Raw genomic sequence first — 21,417 nt, 5'->3', positions numbered from 1 at the left:
TGCTGAGAACTCTGAGCCCTTTCAATTTGGAAAACCCATGCCTTTTGATTCTGGGAAGCATTTTTGTTGATGATTCTCTCTTCTCCAATTCCTTTCCTACTGATTTTTTTTTTTTTAATCCAGATTTTGGAAGCTTTATCCCTGGTTCTTTACTTTTCTCATGTTCTCTGCTGGGGTGGCAGTGGGGAGCCTTGGGATCTGAATGTTTCTTACCAATCAGTCTTCTTTAGCTAATCCCCTGCTTCCCCTCTTTCAAACCCCCCAACCCCTCCCATCCCCCCCCCCAGCCCTGATACCACCAATGTTGAGGTTTTTCAGGACTGTGTGATATAAACCTAATTGGTTCTCATCTTTTCCCAATATCAGTTTAAGATTTGGCTTTCTCAGGTTTACTGTCAATTCCCACTCATGCATCTATTTTTAAGCTTCTCAAATGCTGTTGCTATGGATTCCCCTTGGCTGTGAAACAAAATACAAACTAAGCCTGGTCATAAAAAGAAGAGACCAGCTAGGAAGTGTCTATTACGTGTGATTCATAGGTGGGTTCTCACTGTTCAGTTTGTGGAGACAGTCATATTCTCCTTGTCATTGTAAGTTTATGCCCCCAAATAAAATTTCATCTACGTGTAGCCTAAGTGGGAGTTCACAAGGGATTGAAATGATATGTGTATTTTGAAGCCACCATTTTTACCCAGTAATTTATATAATGATGTGACTATCATTTAATTCCTTGTATCTTTTATTTATCTTAAGTATCACATAATTAATTAATGAAAATAGCTGAGATACCACACTACCGTCATTAAGTTTAAAGAAAGCTACCTCTCTGATATACCGAAAATTCCATCTATCTTTGGACAGGGAGAATCACAGAGCTTAAGACAATCAGGTCCAACCCTCTCCCCCTTATTTTCAAGAAGAGCAAACAATGCAGGGAGTTACTGTGATTTGTTCATGAACATTAGCAGCAGAAATAAAATTATCAGTAAAATCTCTGCTCAAAGTTCCAGAGACCTCAGTGGCGTGTGTTTTCACAGTAAACTAAACTGCTTCCCCATTTAGTTATTCTGTTTAGTGTTTTTCCTATTGATAACATTCAAATGATTCAAATTTGTTATAGGTTCTACCTATCACACCGTGATCAAGAAAAACTAAACCTACACACATTGCTTGAAACAGTCAACCAACTGGATATCTTTATGTGAAAAATCTATTCCTAAATAAGGGATAAAGTGGGACATACTTAATCAGTTTCTCTTGGTGGTTAATCTGGACTATCTCAGGCTTCCCCCTTCACATTATCACTTAACTGATGAGATAGATAGGTAGATAAATGGATAGATAGATCAATTTGCCAAGCCCTGGGTGTTTCACTTGGTTTGGGACACTAGATGTTAAGTCACACATTTTCATTATTCCTACAGATGTCTTTAATTTTATATTCAGACTTAAATTTGCATTCTCATGGGGATGTATTGCAACACCCTCTCTGTCTTTCCACATCGCCTTGGGAACACAGCCATCTTTGGGATTCAGGAAGCACACACCCCAAAGAGGATTTAATTGTGAAAGTTAATTCCATTTAAGCAAAGTTGGTTCCCTGGCTTTTCTCCTTTGCAAACTAATGTGCACGATGGCTTATAAGGTAATTATGCATTCATTTTAAGACTTCAAGAATTGAGGACTCAGATTTTTCAAAGCAAACAATCAGATGTTTTCATACCCTAGAGTTTTAAAATTCTGCGAAATAACTCCATAAAAATGTCTCACACACACACTGAGCTACTGGGAAAGTATTCTAAATAAATGAATCTTCCAGAATGTTTTCACTTATTATCCTTTTTTTCCACAGAAAAACTTAAAAATATACTTACTCACTTTCACTTCAAGAATCTGAACAGAATTTGTAAATGCCTGAACAAAAAGCAGATAAGACAAGCAGAGCAAGATTGCATTCCTCAGACACATTTTTGAACTTAACAGCTGCAACCCTATCTTCAAATACACCCTATTCTCTATTGATTGTGTTAATGGATCTTAAGTACTGGATAGTTTGAGGTTAAATATAATGCTAGAACCTGAAACCAGGATGCAAGATTCACAGATCCTTGATCTGTGATTTTAAATGTGGGCATGAGGTAACATTTGGTGGGGCTTTATTTTTACCTGCGCCTGATGTGGTCCAGAACCACCTGCTGTGGTGAGCAAGGGGGAATGGCTGGAGAGTAGCTACCTCCATTAAATTCATCTGCTTATCAAAACCATGAGGACAAACAGAATGCTGCAAAACTGAGCCTTGTGCTTTCTGTTAGCTCAGTCTCTCAGTTTCAGCCCAATGTCCCTAGTCTCCATTCTTTACCTGGGAATGAACAATATTCCTTTCATGAAAGTCTTACGTACGTTGTGAAAGAAAAATAAAAACCAGGGGAAAAACGGATTTGTATCTCCACAGGCTGTGTTCTCCCTTCTCCGGATCTCCATGTTCCTGTGAGGGGTGAAACCAGAAACAATAACTAATAGTTATGAAGCATTTCCTGTATCCTAGGCTCTTTACATAAACTGTCTTATTTAATCTCCGCACACATTACAACATGGAGACCATTGCTATTCGTATTTTCTACATAAAAAAATTGATGCTTTGAGAAATTAAGTAACTTTCCCAAGGTGACTCAGCCAGCAGCTGGTGAGCTAGGTTCAAATCCTGACAGCCTCAATCTAAAGGCATAACGCTTAACCCATGCCTGACTGAAAAAGAATCACCTCATAGCAATTGCTAGAACAGCTTCCCTGATATCAGCACACTACTTTTCACTAAGCTATAAAAATGTTCCCTATCTCACTGCTCGGCACCATGTTGGTACTAATTTGGATACTTTATGAAAGAATTATCTTGTGAAAAATAACTTTAGTGCTAAATCATAATAAAGATGAGTATTTTTCTTTTTCAATCAACTTGATTGGGGGCGCCTGGGTGGCTCAGCCTGTTAAGCAACTGCCTTTGGCCCCGGTCACGATCCCGGGGTTCTGGGATCAAGACCTGCGTTGGGCTTCTTGCTTGGTGGGGAGCCTACTTCTCCCTCTCCCTCTGCCTGCTACTCCCCCTGCTTGTGCTCTCTCTCTCTCTGTCAAATAAATAAATAAAATCTTTAATAAAAATAAAAAATAAATCAACTTGATTGAAGTATAATTTTTATACAACATGTACCATTTTCTGTGTATAGGCTGATGATTTTTGTAAAATGTACATAACCACGTAGCCTCACCCCAGTCAAAATACCCGATATTTCCATCAACTCAGGAAATTCCCTTGTGCTCTTTTGCAGTCAACTCCCCCAAACCCCCCATAACCAGTCCCAAGAAACCACTGATCTACTTCTTACCACTACAGATTGGTTTTGACTGCGCTTGTTTCTTCAGAGAAATGGTATCATATAGTATGTATTTTTTTGTGTCTAACTTTGTTAGTTTTTGAAATCCATCCATTTTTTTGCATGTATCAAGTTAATTACTTTGTATTGCTGAAGAGTATTCCATTGAATGAAGATATACCAAAATTTTTCATCAATTTACCTGTTGATAAACATTTGGGTTTATAGTTTGGGCAGTCATGAATAAAGCTGGTAGGAACACTCATGTGTAAGTCTTGGAGTGGAATTTTTTGGGTGACTATGATAAATGTGTGAGTGCCCCAATTGCTCCACATCCTTACAAACACTTGGCATTATCAGTCTTTTTATTTTTTTATTTTTCTTTTTTAAAAAAAATTTATTCATTTATCAGAGAGAGAGAGAGCACAAGCAGGGGGAGAAGCAGAGGCAGAGGGGGAAGCAGGCTTCCCACTGAGCAAGGAGCCTGATACGGGACTTGATCCCAGGACCCTGGGATCATGACCTGAGCAAAAGGCAGATGCTTAACAGGCTGAGCCACCCAGGCGTCCCTATTTTTTTATTTTTTATTATTTTTTTAAAGTAGGTTCCATGCCCAGTGTACAGCCCAATGCGGGGCTTGAACTCATGACCCTGAGATCAAGACCTAAGCTGAGATCAAGAGATGCACCCTTAACCAACACCCAGGCACCCCTCCGTCTTTTTAATTTTAGCCATTTTAGCATTTAAGAAGTGAGATCTTGTTATTTAAATTTACATTTTTCTGATGACTAATAATAATAATGTTGAGCATCTTTTCTCATGCTGATTAGTCCAACATATGTTTTTCTTTTTTTCTTTTCAGTGTATACTGCAAACTAGCAAACACTGATAATATTTTCTTTATAAATTTAAGACAGCCACAGGAATGTTACCCCTGTGCTTTGTACCTCTCCTCTGGGAGAGGTTCCCCATGTTCTTTCCAGCTACGACCTGCTTTACAAGACCCTGGGATTTGCATCTAGGTTTGAGCAGCAGCTGTGGCTTCCTGTGTTTGAGGCCCTGGGTGTTCCAGTACAGAGTGGACATCCCCCAAATGTGTGAATTAAAATGAATTGAATTGATCTATTCTTTAGATGGAGCAGAAGCTGCATTGGGGGTGGGCAGGATGGGACTCTATTTTACCAAGGTTTATTTACAAATATCCATTCTGGTCAAAGCACTGACTTTTTATGTATTATACTGTCTCACATTTCATTATTAACTATTTAATGTCCTTACGCACCATGATGACAGACTAACAGACTATATTTGCTTTGACATTACATCAGTTACAATCGATTAGCTTCCGGTAGGTTAAAAAAAAAAAATCTGCTTTAAAGCTTCATGGTAGCTTCTGTTGGACTCATGTGCCATTCCACAAATTGTTTGACCGTCTGTGAAGACTGCAGGATGGGCCTACGCGGGAATGATTACGGCTTACCCCACATCGAGCTTTCCTTTGGCCTTCTAAATTCCCAGATACTCAGTGACTTCACAGTGCTTCTGGCCTCTGGACTGTAGATCCCCTTTCTATCCAAACTCCTCAACCTCAAAGCCCACACTGGAGATGAAATTTAAGGTGACAAATTAATACAAAAATCTTAACGATTATTTTAATCCATCATCCTTACCAGATAGCATTTATTTTCAATGGTAGCAATAGATCTTTTATCCCAAAGGAGTGAAGATTGAAATTCACAGGCCCTGTCGTAGGACAGAATGATAAGTAGGAAAATTTTTGGACCATCTTTTTCCATGCTTCCAATATAACGTGAATTCAACCTTTCTACATAACCCCTTGATTTTAAAAGATAGTAATCAACCCTCTGGGAAGCTACATACAAGCTTTAGTTTACTCCATGTGACTATTTCAATAATCTAAAAAGAAGTGTGAGGGACAAAACCCCAGAGGTATTTGGTAGATCTGCCAAGGGGGGCCAATTGTCATGCCACACCCCAACACTGCATAGAATTTCATGCCATCTGCAATTTTCTAAACTAACTTAAAGATAAAGCCAAAGTCCATTTGAAACTGTTAAAGAAAACCTATATAAAGCTTCTGCAAAAAACAAAGCATAATCCATAACCAATGTTTCTTCTAATGTCTATTATCATGTCAGAAAAGCACATTCTTATGCTAATGACAACAAAGTCTGCAAAGACTACTAGGATGAGAATCAAGAAACTCAGGAGACTTTGTTTTACCTCTGTGCTCGCTAACTTTGAAACTCCAGAAAATCACTTTTTCTCCACGTATGAAATTGGGATTGTAATAAATATTTCTCCCTCCTGAGAATAATAAGATAAATGACTGCAACAGTGCTTTGAGTTGCAACATAAATCTGAGGCATTATTATTTTTAGTACAGAAAGCTTAGAAATAAATACCATATTGCCCTAACATTTTTGTTATTTTAATTAGTCCAAATTATATGTTTTTTGTGGGATTTTTATTTGGCTCTTTGTGCAAGAGATAGACCAAAAAAAACCCCCAAAAAACAAAAAACAAAAAAACCCCACAAAGTCATGTGAAAGCAGAGAAATAAGAAGAGGAAACAAATAAGACAACTTTGATTAACATATTATGCTAAAATTACTGTGAGAAATGAAAGGCGATTCTAAATTAGATAGCTACAAGACATGAAATCCCCTTCCTGAGCTATTTCAAACCAAAGCCCTGTGAGAGAAAATGAAGCTAAACAAAGAACACATGTCACTGTAAAAATGAAGTAACAGAAAGCTCAAATAGCTAAAGGGTCTCCATGATTAGAAATAAAGAAGGCGTATTAGCGAGTAAGCGGATCCCTCTGTCAGGAAAGTATACAGATCTCCCTAAGGGTCAGGATGTTTTCTCTCGATTCTTTTTCAGAGTAAAAGGCTAAGCACCGGAGCTTTTGGGTCCTTGATCTAAATCTGAAATCTCGTGGGGCCTGGGCCTGCAGGTATTTGGCCAAGGGCTAACCACTGAACCTCAACAGCCAGTTTTGTCTTCTATCACCAAGGATAACAGCCTCAGGGAGCAAACAACATCCATCTTCAGATTTTTATCTAGTTGGTGAAAACCCGTGTAGCACACCTGAGGATTACGAACAGCAGCTATCGCTTGTTTTCATACTTAAAAATATAATAAAGTTTCCGTACTCTTGGTCTGAAAAAGGTAACTGCTAAAAAGATACAAAAGTTAGTGAATTATATAGATTAAAAAAAAAACGACTCTGTCCTAACTTGCCAGGGTAAGAGAGTCTTTCGTGAAACTGGAGCTGGGCAGGCGCCCGAGTGGCTCAGTTGGTTAAGAGTCTGCCTTTGGCTCAGGTCAGGATCCCAGGGTGCTGGGATCGAGCCCCACGTCAGTCTCCCTCCTCAGCCGGGAGCCTGCTTCTCCCTCTGCCACTCCTGCTGCTTGTGTTCCTTCTCTCTGTGTCAAATACATAAATAAAACGGAAGGAAGGAAGGAAAGAAAAAGAAAAAAGAGACAAATGAAAGGAAGTTCTCCTACGAACGGTGGAATCCCTACGCAGAAGGTTTCATCCCGCTTACCACAGAAGTAGTGTAATTTTCTGGTCCTTTGTCTGAAGGTTCAGATCCTTGAAGGCTGGATTTTAGTCAGTGTTCTGTGCCTTACCGCTCAGCACAGTGCCAGGCCCAGGCCCAAGGAAGGTGCTTCATAAACCTTTGTTCTCTCACATGGCACTTGCTAGGCCCCCCTCTCTCTCTGAGAGTCTATGGTCTGCGACCCAGATGCATGGCCAGATTGTGCAATCACTTCGAGCTGGAAGGAAAGGAGAGGAACAAGTAAGCATCACCTACTTCAGTGACTTCTGCTTTATTTGTTTTCTGTTTCCATAACAATAAGACTTCACCTCTCATTCCGCATGATATAAAAAATCTGGTAAATAGCATTCCTGAGAGGACAAAGGTGCAATTTGGAGTGGGCACTTGAGACATTCTTTTCTGAATTTCTGAAGACAATGAAAGTTGGTCGTTAGCTGATGTTTATTTGATGATGCTGCACGAAACTTACCCAAAATAATTACCTCACATAATTTTCTTTTTTTTTTATTTTAAGATTTTATTTATTTATTTATTTTTGAGAGAGAGCACTTGAGCCGCAGGGAGAGAGGGAGAAGCTGGCTCCCCGCTGAGCAAGGAGCCCCATGCGGGACTCGATCCCAGGATCCCAGGATTGTGATCTGAGCCGAAGGCAGATGCTTAACCATAGATCCACCCAGGTGCCCCTCAAATAATTTTCATAGTAGAGATATTATTCATAATTTCAACACAAGAGCACAACATAGCAAAGACTTACATAATTTGGGGGAAATCTGAGTCAGTTAAAAACATAAAAAACCTATATCTAGCTCGAAATAGCTCAAATACATATTATGTATGTATACATAGGCAGAAGGAAATGTACATAAAATTAAATCTCTCTATAACCTGCAGCCCATTGACAAATACTTGAGAGAGGCCGATTATAACATTGCTCCAGCATCTTGAGCCTTCTTTAACATATGAAAATCCTTTTGGAACTTCCCTTATCTTCACTTCCTCCAACCCCAAAGTATATAATTAGTTGCTCCTCACAGTCCTGGGGCAGCAGCTCTTCCTGACCACAGGTCCTGCCCGCATTGCTTTAATAAAGCCACCATTTTGCACCAAAGACGTCTCAAGAATACCTTATTGGCCGTCAGCCCTGGACCCCACCAAACCTCACCAAAACATTCAAAAATGACATCATATACCTATACACACACACACACATACACACAAGTTATAATTTATAATCTACACTGAGATTATAATGGCATGGACAAATAAAACCAACTCTCAGTAGGAAAAATAGTTAAAGAATCCTAAGCTAGGATCTTTGTCAAAGAGGGGTCTCTGGACCACCAGTAGCAGCAGCACCTGAGAACTTGTTAGAAATGCATACTCTCAGGTGCACCTGGGTGGCTCAGCCGTTAAGCATCTGCCTTTGGCTCAGGTCATGATCCCAGGGTCCTGGAATCCAGTCCCGCATTGGGCTCTCTGCTTGGCAGGAAGCCTGCTTCTCCCTCTCACACTACCCTTGCTTGTGTTCCCTCTCTCGCTGTCTCGCTCTGTCAAATAAATAAAATCTCAAAAAATAATAATAATAAATAAAATAAAATGAAATAAAATATTAAATAAAAATAAAAAAAATAAAAGAAAGAAATAAATGCACATTCTCAGACCCCACCCCAGACCTACTGATTCATAAACTTTGGGGCTGGGACCCACCAGTCTGTGCTTCAGCAAGCACCCGAATTATCAAATCAACAAGTGTGCACAGTGTTGTCTGTGAATTATATCTCGATTAAAACAAAAAGCAAGTCCTCCAAGTGATTCTGATGTACCCCACAGTTTGGGAACAATTGCCGTGATCTATGCACATCACTATCTTTGTTTTACCAACGAGGGAATGTGAGCGCACACAGAACCCAGCTAATGGTCTGGGATGGGAGCCAGACCTTGTGATTGAATCCTATGTGCAGCGTTGGAAGAAAGGAATCAACTAAAGGACCAGAAAATTTCTGATTCCTAAGATGGATGCTTTTTTCACTGAGGGAGAAAAAAATTAGTTAAAACATCTTACGCTTCATTCTCCGATATGGGGTCGTAATACTGTACTAACCTCAAAGAGCTTTGGAGGAGAAAAAGAAATCAGGTAATGGAAGTGATGATGATTTTTGGCCATGAAGAATCCTAACATTTTGGTCATCATTATTTCTACAGCTTTTTGATCTCATGAGAAAACATATTCCTGCTTGCTGGTACACATTTCTAAGCCACAGGATATGCATAAACTTGTAAACATGATCTACTTGTAATTTTGGTTTTTGCTGTAATAAGTTTTTCCTCCAAGTTGCAAAATTACATGAGCTATAACTCTACTCAAGTCAAAATTACTATGACCCATATTTTTGTATGAAAAGACGGGATAGTGCTATGTGATATTTTTCTAGAAAAAAAATCAAGTGATTTTAATTTTATAAAAAATTTCTCGAAGATTAGATTGGTGCCTATCTTATGCTTTCTAGCCCACAGAAGTAGCTTTCACTGTAAATTACCATTCTACCTTGATTGTATACAACTGGCATTTTTAATGTATCATTTTTGCATGCTAAGTGGCCTTTATATAATAATCTCATAAACTATGTGCTCACTTTTTAAAAGTAACTTTAACTTTGTTATAAGGTATAATAATACCATTATAAGTACCTGGAAGGGGCGCCTCAGTGGCTCAGTTGGTTAAGCATCTGCCTTCGGCTCAGGTCATGATCTCAGGGTACTGGGATGGTGGGCTCCCTGTTCGGTGGGGATCCTACTTCTCCCTCTCCCTCTGCAGCTCCCCCTGCTTGTGCTTGCTCTTTGTTTCTCTCTATCTCTTTATCAAATAAGTAAATAAAATCTTTTAAAAAAATAAGTAAGTGGAAAATGACAAAAATAGATTCAAAAAAAAATTTTGAATCTGTATTCCTACCGATCAGCAATAGCTGCAATCTGATTTTCTTCTTTCCAGAATTTTTTATATGCATATAACACATTCATCCATATTTTAACAAAATAGGAGCATCTGATTTGAACATTTGTCAATATATTGTGAAAATATTTCCAGGTAATCATTTCTCCTTTATCAGTTCAAATGGCTCCATTATAGTCCTTTGGATGAATGGATTGGATGGCTGGATTCCTTAACCAATCACTTATTATTGGACATTTGGATTTTCCTGGTTATTTCACTTTTATAACCAATGGTTCAATGAATACTGCATACTGATTTAATTATCCTCTCAGAATACATTCTTAGAATCAGAGTTCCTGGATCAAAGGGAAACTTATTTTTAGGGCTTTTGATTTATATCCCAAATGGCCCTTCTAGAAAGATTGTACTTTTAGCCTTACCAGTAGTATGTATTTTCCAACAGTCTCCCTTTTGGAAAAAAATCTTTTCTACTCTAGTATGTCAAAATGATGTCAAAATATGTCAAAAATAATATTTCATTGTTTTAATTTGCATGTATTTGATTGTTAATGAGATATCTTTTCATATGAGTAACAGACACTTCCAGGCCCTCTCATATCCTTCTGTATCCACCTCTATGGCTTCTGGTTGCTTCCTCCAATGCTGAGGGTGTTTCTTTGGTTGTCTAGCAGGGCCAAGCTGTGCAGGGCACCTGGGAAAGGCCAGAGAATTAATACATTCAAGAGCAGCCTCAACCAAGTTGAGAAATAAATACCCCAATTGCACCGCTGAGGTGGGATAACTCTAGGCAATGTTTCACACTCTTTCCCACAGTAGGGAGGGAGACCCTGGGCTGAGGCCCAGTGGCCCAGAGGAAATGGCTTGATGACTCACTCTCTTTTGGCTTCCTTGCCTTTCTTGTGTCCCTTCTCCACTTCCTAATCTGTGTTTTCTAGGATCATCTCCCAAATAAACTACTTGAACTTCAATCTTTATCTCAGGTTCCTCATTGAGGCTGCGGAACCCAAAGCAAGACAATATGAGCTTCCCCCCCTTTTTTAGTCGATTACCTTATTATTCATGCATTTCCCCATTTTCAAAATGGGGAACTCCTATATCATAACTATTATACTAAAAGTTAATTACCTCTTTATTTCAGATGTTCCATATTGTGCTAAGATTTTCTTGGAGATAGAAATTAAACTAAAATGTAGGAAAAGGGGAAAAACTAGCAAACTATGGTGAAGAGAATAGTTTAGCCAAGATGTACTAAGTGTGGTAATTGAAAAACTACGTTCAACAATGTGAATATGTTCAAAACAGATTGCCATGATCTTTAGGGAGAGATGAGGGCTCCGTGAGAAGTCTGCTGAGAAGGGTTAGAATGGGGAGACATTTTGGGTCAAAAGACATTTGCTAGTATCTAAAATCAACATGTTCTTCATTAAAATACCGATCTCCCAAGATGGCTCTGAAACAGTAAACAATGTTAAACTAAACTGGCTCCAAGCCCAGAAAGTTGCAGAACTTAGGAGTGCATACAACTAGGCAAACAAAACAAAACAAAGAAAACACTTTCAAAAGCAGAACTAACCATTTGTAATTGGGGGAAAAGGGCGGCAGGGTGGGGGGAACACAGAACAAAAGAAAATTGTCAGTTTGTATCTTGCTCTGGGCCAGAAATCAGACACAACCACTCCAGCAAAACCTGTTTAGAATCCATTCTTCCAGCTGCAAAATTTAAACTAAGCCTTTGCAAAGGTAAAACAAGGACAATCTAGTCAACCTTACTTGCCTTGTATGGACAATGAAAGTTTTTAAGGAGGACACATGAATACAAATTCCTAAGAGTCACACTTAAAAGCCTCCTAAGGGTTACGACTGCCCTGAACTTTCATGTTACTTCCAGAGGAGTTAAATGAAAGAAAAAAAAGAAAGAAAGTAAAAAAAAAAAAAAAAAAAAAAGTGTGACTCGGTCATTTTAACATATTTTATCGACATTTGTAATTTTTTTTTTTGGAACTTACAAGATACATTAAGGCTATGTGTCTACAGAATAGCACACACTCCCAGAAGAAATTTAGACAGAAAATTCTGTCCAGATTAAAGTCAGTGCAAATGAATGGCTGTTGGATCTCAATCTGGATGTTTGAGTTATGCTAAGAGAAATGCCCAATAATCCATCAGCTCTGTGCTAGTCAGATTCAAAGAGCTCACAGTGTAATTGGTAAGGAAGAGAGTCCCCTGAACATTTCTGTTTCAAACTAAATATTTATTTACTTAAACACATTTATTAGGTGCTCATCTAAACATTATCACTAAATAAAGACAAGTTATCCCATTGCCAATAGACTGAATTCTCCAAGACCGTCAGCCGCCATCAACTAAATAAGCAAGAATAGAGGCGGCCTTGGGTAAACTCCATTAAAGGACAATACCACTTCGTATTAGTCAGCACGGACATGGTTTCTGTGATAATGGGCCACCCCCACGTCTTGGTGGATTAACCCAACACAGGGTTATTTCTTGCTCATACTACTTGCTCCCTGTGAATCAGCAAAAACTCTTACATACAGTCACTAAAGGACCTGGGCAGATTAAGTTTTTACGAGTTTATAGCTGCGCCTTTTGGAACACAAGACCCAAAAAGAGGTTGTGGAAGGAAAGGGAAGACTCGAGAATCCCACATTTGCCACTTCTGCTAGTATTTCATTACCCAGTATTAATGCCATAGCTTCTCCTAACACAAGGGGGTGGAGAAGTTCTGTGTCTGTTGTGCCTGGAAGAGGAAGAGAACTGGACATTAGAGTAATTTCCACCACACACTCACTGACCTGGAACTTTGGCTGATTTCCGAATGCAATGTAAGGACAGAAGCAAACACTGAGAGGCAAAGCTAAGGACACCTAACAAAAGGCTGAGTCATGGCTTGGAGGAGATTTGGAGAGCTGTAAGCAAAGAAGGAACGAAGCATCAAAATCCTGAGAATGTCTTTAAATGGCAAAGGCCAACCCATCATAAAGCTCTTTTAATTGACTTTATTTTGACACAATGGAACATTTTTCTCGGGCAGCTTAATATGTCACTTATTTTCTGACATTACTCCATCTGCATTCTGAAAGCAGGTCTGCATCCACAGGGACAGGTATGTCTGAGGGGCTTCATGGAAATACAGACTCCTAGGACACACCCAAAATCCTACGGATTTTAAATCTCTGAAGATGATAGGTCCCGGAATCTGCTTTTAAACAAGTATTTCCTTAATAATTCTAATGCATTCTAAACTTTGAGAATCTGTTTTAGACTTCTGCCAAGATCCAGAGCAGGTCTGAGATCTGTGTTGGGCTTGGGCTCTGGGAAAATACCTCCACTTATCCGAGTCACCAGGTCGAGTCTGCTCTGGTACCAGAGGCATTTGGTAAGGTCAAGACTATTCATTTAGGCTAAATGGGGGACTTCCCTGGGTGAGGAAAGTTTGAGAGCATGGAAGGTAGGTTGATTTTTGAGATTCTGCTGAACTTGTTTTGGGAAAGACTGGTTGAACACAGAGTAGTTTCAAGAATAACAGAATTTGTAGGTAGGTTTGCCATTGGATTGACAATGGTGGTGATGGAGAAGAGCCCAGAGTTTCCGCTGAGGTTTTGGAAATGGTCAGGTGGAGGAGCTAAGGGCCTTGGAATTTTCTAGGCCCGTGTTGCAAGTGCTGCTCCTTAAAGAGGTTGCCCTGGGCAGGGAGGGAACAGAAACCCGGTGAATCCTGTGCTGTCTTTCCTGACACTGGGGGGAGGGGTGCAAACTGCTGTCATGGTTATTAGAAACTATGAGGTAATAGAAAAAATATACATTGATCTCTGCCGCCAGCTTTTGGCACAGATTCTTCAATCCCTTGGAATTTCCGGGTGATAGCAGTGTCCTTTGTTCTAATGAGGTGACTCTCGGTGGGCTCCCAGGTGGATCCAACTTGTCACCAGAAAGACCAAGTCATGATTAGAAGCTTAGAATTCTCCTCTTTACCCCCCATTCTCCGGAGAGGGAAGAGGGACTGAAAATGGAGTTAATGATCTATCATGCCTACCTGATGAAGAAGTCACAAAAATTCTCAATATGTGGGTTTTGGAGAGCTTCTAGGTTGGTGGACATGTAGATGAGCTGGGAGAGTGGCATAGCCCATGAGAGCATGGAGAGTCTGCACCCCTCCCACAGACCTTGCCCCAAAGCATCTCTTCCGTCGGGATATCCATCCGTATCCCTAATCATGTCCTTTTAGAATAAGTGAGTAAACTGTTCTCACGGGTTTTGTGAGCTGCTCTAGTATATTAATTGAATCTCAGGAGGGGGTCATGGTCAGAATCCAATTGGTCAGAAACATAGGTGACAATGGGGGCTTGCAACTGGCATCTGAAGAGGGGCAGACTAGTGGGACGGAGCCCTTCACTTGTGGAATCTGATGCTGTCTCCAGGTCGACAGTGTCATAAGTGAGTTCAGGTGTAGGACACCCAGCTGGCTCTGCAGAATTGCTTGGCATGGGAAAAAAAAAAACCTTAGACGTCCGTTGCCCTAAAGTGGTTAAGTGTGGTAGTAGCATGAGGGTAAAGGAGAAGCACAGGATGAGGACTGGGTTTTTTCCAATACAGAAACTTACTTTAAATAAAGAGAAAAATACACACCAGGTAATTATAAAATAGAGCTGTTTACACTTAACAGGAGGGAATAGTGAAAGAAAAATAGACATAGCAGAAAGTTTTAAAGCTTCCACAAACTATGATTTAAGGTGACCCATGGGTTAAAATTCGGAGCTGTGAAATTTGAGAGGAAATTTTGATATTTCCTCCCAAACAGAATGCAACTAGACTCTTGGGTTGAAAAATAAGAATATGAAAAAAGGATTATGATGTGTATGTATATGGAGGAAAGTATCTCCAAAATGTAAAGTGTTTTGTCATAAAAAGTTGTTTACTATCCTGGAAGAAATTATTTTGCTCGAATGGAAGTATGGAAAATTCCTGAAGAATGGACAAGCCCTCTGAAATTCTTCAAACCTATGATCAAGAAGTGAGCTCTCTTAGGAAGTATAACATCATGGCCTGCATGATGTGGGGCCTAGGGTCAACATCAGGGGGTCTGGGAGTAGAGAAGTTCAGCCCATTATGTAAGAAGAGACAAGGTACAGAGCACAGTGGCTCTTGGCAAATTAAATGAAAGAATGGTATACCAAATACTTACAAACAATGTTATAATGTTACTGTAATTAATTTTAGCAGCTATTAATATGCACACCCAATGCTTAATAAAAATTTCTCAGTGGCTTAACAATAAAAACTTCTCCCTTCTTTCCTCCCCCCCTCCCTCCCTCCCTCCCTCCCTTCCTTCCTTCCTTCCTTATCTTGTTTTGTTCTATTTCAGTTTTACGGAGGTAAAATTGACAATTGAAATTGTAAGATATTTTAAGTGCACATCATGGTAATTTGATACAGTATACATGGTGAAAGAATTCCCACCATCTAATTAAAAGATTTTTCTTTCTCTCTTCCCCAACCAATACAGATTGGGCAGCTATCCTTCAAAGCTGTCCTCCAGACAGCGACTGAGAGATCTGGGTCATTTCTGCATTATGGCTCCGCTATCCCTTAGCGCCTCCATGGCCTACCCTGCTTCATCATCACTCAGCCGTCACGTGAAGAGAGAGAGCAAGGAAGATCATTCAGGACTATTAAACATTCAATGGTTTTATAAACAAGTCTGGAAGTGGTGGACGTTTTTTGCCTCCACATCCCATTGGCGAGACCCAGTCAAATAACACCAACCTAACTGCAGGCAGGATTGGAACATGAGTGTTCTTGTGTGTCCAGGAGGAGAAGAAGGATCGGGGAGCATCTAGCCAAGCTCTGCCACAAAATGCCTTCTACCAATAGTCCAGAATCTGCAATCCATAATCCACCTCTGCTTTAGTTAAAAATCATACAACTTCCTATAGTTGTTTAAGCACATTTTACACTGTCACTCCCAAAATATATGATTAAAAACTGCAAAAAATATTTGAATGTCATTATTGGAATAGCTAATTTCACTAAAATTTTTAGAAATGAAGGGCTTTCCGGTAGGCTGTAGGAATTGTTTAAAAAAAAAAAAACTATTCAGAGTTCAGAATGCTTAAATTTAGCAATTCCATCTTGGACTTTGGAGGGTAGCTAAGCCCTCATTCTTACAATATGTCTTGTGAGACCATTTTTGAAAAGGCTTATGATAGAGAACGATGTGAAGAATGTTTGGGCTATAAATTCCAAAACTTATTTATGAACTTCTAACGCATCATTTACAATCCAAGACCCGTTCTAATACCGCATCCTTCTGCACACTTATGGCAGACCCGGCAGAAAATCTGTTGACTGATGACAGCTAGTTTTGAGCATTTCTGAGTTACCTCGTCCATATACATACAAATCCTCATTGCACTTTTTCTTTTCTTTTCTTTTCTTTTCTTTTCTTTCTTCTTCTTCTTCTTCTTCTTTTTTTTTTTTTTTTTGGTGCAAAATGGTGGTTTATTAAAGCATGGGGACAGGACCCATGGGCTGCACATTTTATTTTCATATTCTTACTTTTCAACCCAAGATTTATAGCCTGCATTTTGTTTAAATATTAGCACCTCTTCTCAATATTCTAGAGCAAGGAATTTCAACCTGTAATTCCCCATTAATTTTTGTGAGTTGTGGGAGTTTCAAAACTTTCTGGTGTGTCCATCTGGCATTTGACTCTCTCCCTGCCTGTTTTTCTTCCCTCATAGCTTTGCTTTATAATTACCCTGCATGTACCCTTCTCTTTGTTTAAAAAATTTTTCCAATAGCCATGACAGCATTTTACAGCTTACTCTAAGGAAGGCTATCTAAATATGAAACAGATGAATAAGTATATCTTGGGCAAAATAACTTACAGATATGACAAAGAAAATTAGAGTAGGCATATGTTTGTGGTTCAGAAAGCATGTCTGTCCAAATGTATGGGAGAGGATTTGTATGGGTAAAAAAATGGCTGTACAGAAGGGTATTGTCTAGTTGTTACATAAGTAACTGAGAATTCTGGGATGACACCAAACCTCTTTGGCTGAAAAAATATCTTCAACTAGATGCCTGAAATTGGAAACAAATGATGCCAGGTGGGTAAAAGAGAAAGTTGATTCCATCTACTTTACCATGTCATTTATTTCTGGGGCAAGACAGACAAAATATACATGCACCAGCCTCAAATGATCATCGTGTTTCCTTTGTTTGCAAAGCTGTCTACAGATCTTGGCATTGAAAACATCTCAAAATTTAAGCAAGAGCAGCCCTTTATGAAAGAAACTAATGTAAACCATAGATTAAAATCAGTGTAGAAAGCATTATTACCATATTTCAAATAACTAATAGAAAGGAAAACTATTGAAAAAGGAAGTTATAGAGACCCCCAACCATGAGATTTAATATTAAAATAAAAAGCAGTCCTTCTATTTTGAGTCAATAATACTGTTACTTATAAAATCTTGGTCAATAATGGCTTTTCATATAATCCATCTTTTTTTTCCTCTATGAAGATTTTTTTATTTTATATTTGTCATGTAATCCATTATATTAATAGTTATTTAAAAGCTGATTAAATAGACTCACTTTACGCACCATCTTTTTTTTTTATAAAGATTTTTTGTTGTTGTTGTCATGGTTATTTGACAGAGAGAGAGGCAGCGAGAGAGGAAACACAAGTAGGGGGAGTGGGAGAAGGAGAAACAGGGTGAGCAGGGAGCCCAATGTGGGGCTTGATCCCGGGACCCTGGGATCACAACCTGAGCTGAAGGCATACACTTAACGACTGAGCCACACAGGCGCCCTATGCACCATCTTTATACAAATGGTGGAGCCCTCCTTAACTGGAACTTCTGCCGATAAGTCATAGTGAGGACCTTGATCTCTGACCACTTTTGGAGAGTAACCCAAATCAAGACAGAAAAGTCTATTTTGCCAAAGACCACATAGGAAGTTCTTGGCAAAGTCAGATGAGAAAACAGAGTTCATGAACTCCAAGGATGGACATTTTTAACCACTGCTTTTGTTCCTTGTTTTGGGAACCCTTTTCCAAAAAAACTTAGAAAATTCTGGAATTTTGCTTGCTTTTTTTCCATGATCAGTTTAATACAGTGGTGCAAATAGCTCTGCAGTAAGAGTCAGAGACTTAGACTCTTTAAAAACAAAACAAAACAACCTTTGTATAATGGAACATTTAAATGAATCCTTTGACCCATCACTTAGTTTCGAGAAGCTTAAATTCATAGTCTGTCTTATTTCAACTAAATCCCATTGAATTCCTTCCTCCCATATAATTTTGAAGCAAACCCAAGACATATCATTTCATCCACAAATATTTCAGCATGTATCTCTAAAAGATGTGTCTTAAAAAAATAACCACAATACTGTTATCATACCTAAAATATTTGATGATAATAATTTAATGCCATTAGATACACAGTATTCAAAATTCCAACTGTCTCAAAATATAGTAATTTTTAACAGTTTGTTTGCATCAAGATCCAAATAAAGTCCACTCATTGTGATTCACTACATGTTACTTAGGTTTTTTTAAAAAAATTTCTAGACTTTCCCTCCATCTTTTTTCAGATTTGTAACTTATTTGTTGAAGAAAGAAACCAGTTCATTTTTCTGGAAGACAGAGGTTGGATTTTGCTGACTGCAACCCTATGGTATTGTTTAACATGTTCTTCAATTTTCTCTTTTTAAATCAGTGGCTGAATCCTACAGGTTTGAAAAGGTTCAGATTTGGTAGGCTTTGGTAAGAGTCTTTACTGAATGGGGTATGTTTCCATCAGGAGGCACTAATGTCTGTGTATCTCTTGTTTTATCATGTTAGCAGACATTGGTGCTCAATGGGTAGATTGCATAATGAGGGCATTATAATTCTATTAGTCCTTCTTCATTTCTTAGCCAGAATATGAAGGAAGTTTTCCTCATTTACTATAGTTCCCCAGAAGTACAGTTCATAGAGCAAAGGGAGGTTAAATTCTTAATTCTTTTTATTATTCGTTTTCAAAATACTGAATTGGGTTACTAGTATTCTACAATGATGACTAACTGGTTATTGTTATTTGTTAATGTCATTAAGAACTCATAGGAGTTCATAGTCCAGTAGCGGAAACAGATGTACACAGACAATTACAATACAACGTAATTCTGTACTGTAGTAAAAGTAAGTAAATGCATCTAGAACTGAGAGTATCTAACTACTTTATTGGGTATGACAAAGGCCTCAGAAAGGAGATGGTGCTTGAGTTGAACGCTGAGGGTTGAAGGTCACCAGGCAAATGAAATCAAGAATTTGTTCTCCCAAGCCTAATAGAACCTCAGCAAAGGCCACCTCTGCTAATAGTTCCAAGTTTTTATCTTGTGCAGCTGATAGAGTGGTGGGAAATAGATGAAATTCACTAAGTGGGGATATGAAACGGATAAGGGGGAGGAGTCACGTGACAGGATGGGAACTATAGGGATGTCATGAGAATTCAGTTTTTATATGTTGAGTTTGCGATGCTTTCGGGATATCCAGGTAGAAATGTTTGGCAGATACCTCGAAATAATGGTCTAAATCTCAGGCAAACCCTGCTTGTCTGGACAGGTCAATTTTAAGATTCCCCAACATGTAATACTAAAGTCCTGCAAGTGGGATGGGAGGCCTTAGGAGGCTAGAACAGGAAGAGAAGGCACAGAGGAATCCACCTCGATATTTAAGGGATCTGCAGAGGAAGAGAAACATACAAGGGATACTAGAAGGAGCAGAGAAACAGGAAATGGTATGAAAGCCAAAGGAGGGGAGAATTTCAGAATACATGAAGAGGTCTAGGGAAATACCAACTGAAAGGTAGCCACTCATCAAAGGCTCACCAAAGGCTGTTTCAGTTGGTTGGTGAAGACAGGAGCTACATTTCAGTGGACACAGACTGAATGAGAGGCACCAAGATAGAGACAGAAACAAAATTACTTTTTTCAAAAATTTAGTCGGGTCTGGTAGCATGAAAACTCATTATTATAGATTATGTCCCATATATAGCATAAAATCAACCAACCAATAAATATTAATTGTGAGCTTATAATATGTAAGCCATTGTGCCAAAGCACTACTAGTATAAAAAAGGTATTCTTTTTTTTTTTTTTTTAAGATTTTATTTATTTATTCGACAGAGATAGAGACAGCCAGTGAGAGAGGGAACACAAGCAGGGGGAGTGGGAGAGGAAGAAGCAGGCTCATAGCGGAGGAGCCTGATGTGGGACTCGATCCCCAAACGCGAGGATCACGCCCTGAGCCAAAGGCAGACGCTTAACTGCTATGCCACCCAGGCGCCCCTAAAAAAGGTATTCTTGACACAGCCCTTGCTCTAAAGGGGACAATTGTGAAGGAGAAAGTACACAAATTCATAAATGCATGTTTAAAAAGAAAGCTTTTCAGAAACCCTAAGAAATCAGATTAAATAGGCATTTTAAAAGTATGTTGACCTTTATTATCTTTAAAACTGTACGAAGAAGGTACACATGATTCTAAAAAAAAACCAAACAAACAAGGAAAATGTATGCTGTTTCAAAAGGAAACATAAAATAAACCTGATACATAAACCAAAAACCATTCTATGAATCCATATATTAAGGAGTCTTTTGATTAGGACTTCAGCATTACGGGTGCCTGCGTGGCTCAGTCTTTAAGTGTCTGCCTTCAGATCAGGGCGTGATCCTGGGGTCCTGAGATTGAGCCCCGCATCAGGCTCCCGGCTCCACTGGGAGCCTGCTTCTCCCTCTCCCACTCCCCCTGCTTGTGTTCCCTCTCTTGCTCACTGTCTCTCTGTCAAATAAATAAATAAAATCTTAACAACAACAACAAAAAGGAATACAGCACTAGATTCTTGTATTTATTCATTAAAAGATCAGGTTCAGTTTCTCTGCATATAGAAGGTAATCGCATTATCTTACCTGCAGCAGGAACGCTAATGCATGCGTGTGGATTCAGTACGGTGTGAAGTATTACAATAAACACATTCCTTGTTAACAGTCCAACAAAGCCAGCAGTGGTTACTGGAATGCAACATTCCACACGGAGGCCCCCTCTTCAGCCTTTTCTTCCCTGTCCATTGACTGGCAATGAAGACTTTTTCCGTCCTAGCTCTCTAAACGGTTTTTCAACCCCCTGCTTTTGATCAGCTTGCTAATTACAGCCTACTTCAAATTTCAGTGGAGAATAAAACTGACCATGAAAGTGAACTTGGGGTTACACGAGCACTCCCTCTCAGCAGCATCCCGAAATACGAGGGGTCTTTGCTTTTGCTGCCTCCTATGGCAGCACTTTGAAATCTAGGAACCAGGTCTCAACACAGACAAATTTTTTGGCACAGAGCCAAAAAAAATATGCATCAACATAAAAGAAGTCACAGTCAGAGGGCACCACCTCCTTCCCTAAGAAGGAAATGTTTCCATTTACTTTTAATTCTATCATTCACAGTAGGGT

General features: G+C 39.1%; 1 long non-coding RNA gene across 1 annotated transcript; it reads right to left on the bottom strand.

Moving 5' to 3' along the window:
- Positions 1–303: 303 nt before the first annotated feature.
- On the bottom strand, positions 304–21,027 carry LOC117802685. The gene is made up of 4 exons (XR_004626136.1): positions 20,886–21,027; positions 6,944–7,175; positions 4,849–4,968; positions 304–2,485 (listed from the first exon to the last, which is right to left on the bottom strand). It is a non-coding gene; the product is annotated as an uncharacterized LOC117802685 (long non-coding RNA).
- Between the last annotated feature and the right edge of the window lie 390 nt (positions 21,028–21,417).

Source organism: Ailuropoda melanoleuca, chromosome 6 (genome assembly GCF_002007445.2).
Source record: "Ailuropoda melanoleuca isolate Jingjing chromosome 6, ASM200744v2, whole genome shotgun sequence".
Taxonomy (NCBI): Eukaryota; Metazoa; Chordata; class Mammalia; order Carnivora; family Ursidae; genus Ailuropoda; species Ailuropoda melanoleuca.
Note: the sequence above shows the minus strand (reverse complement) of the source record. Positions and strands in the feature narration are given on the sequence as shown.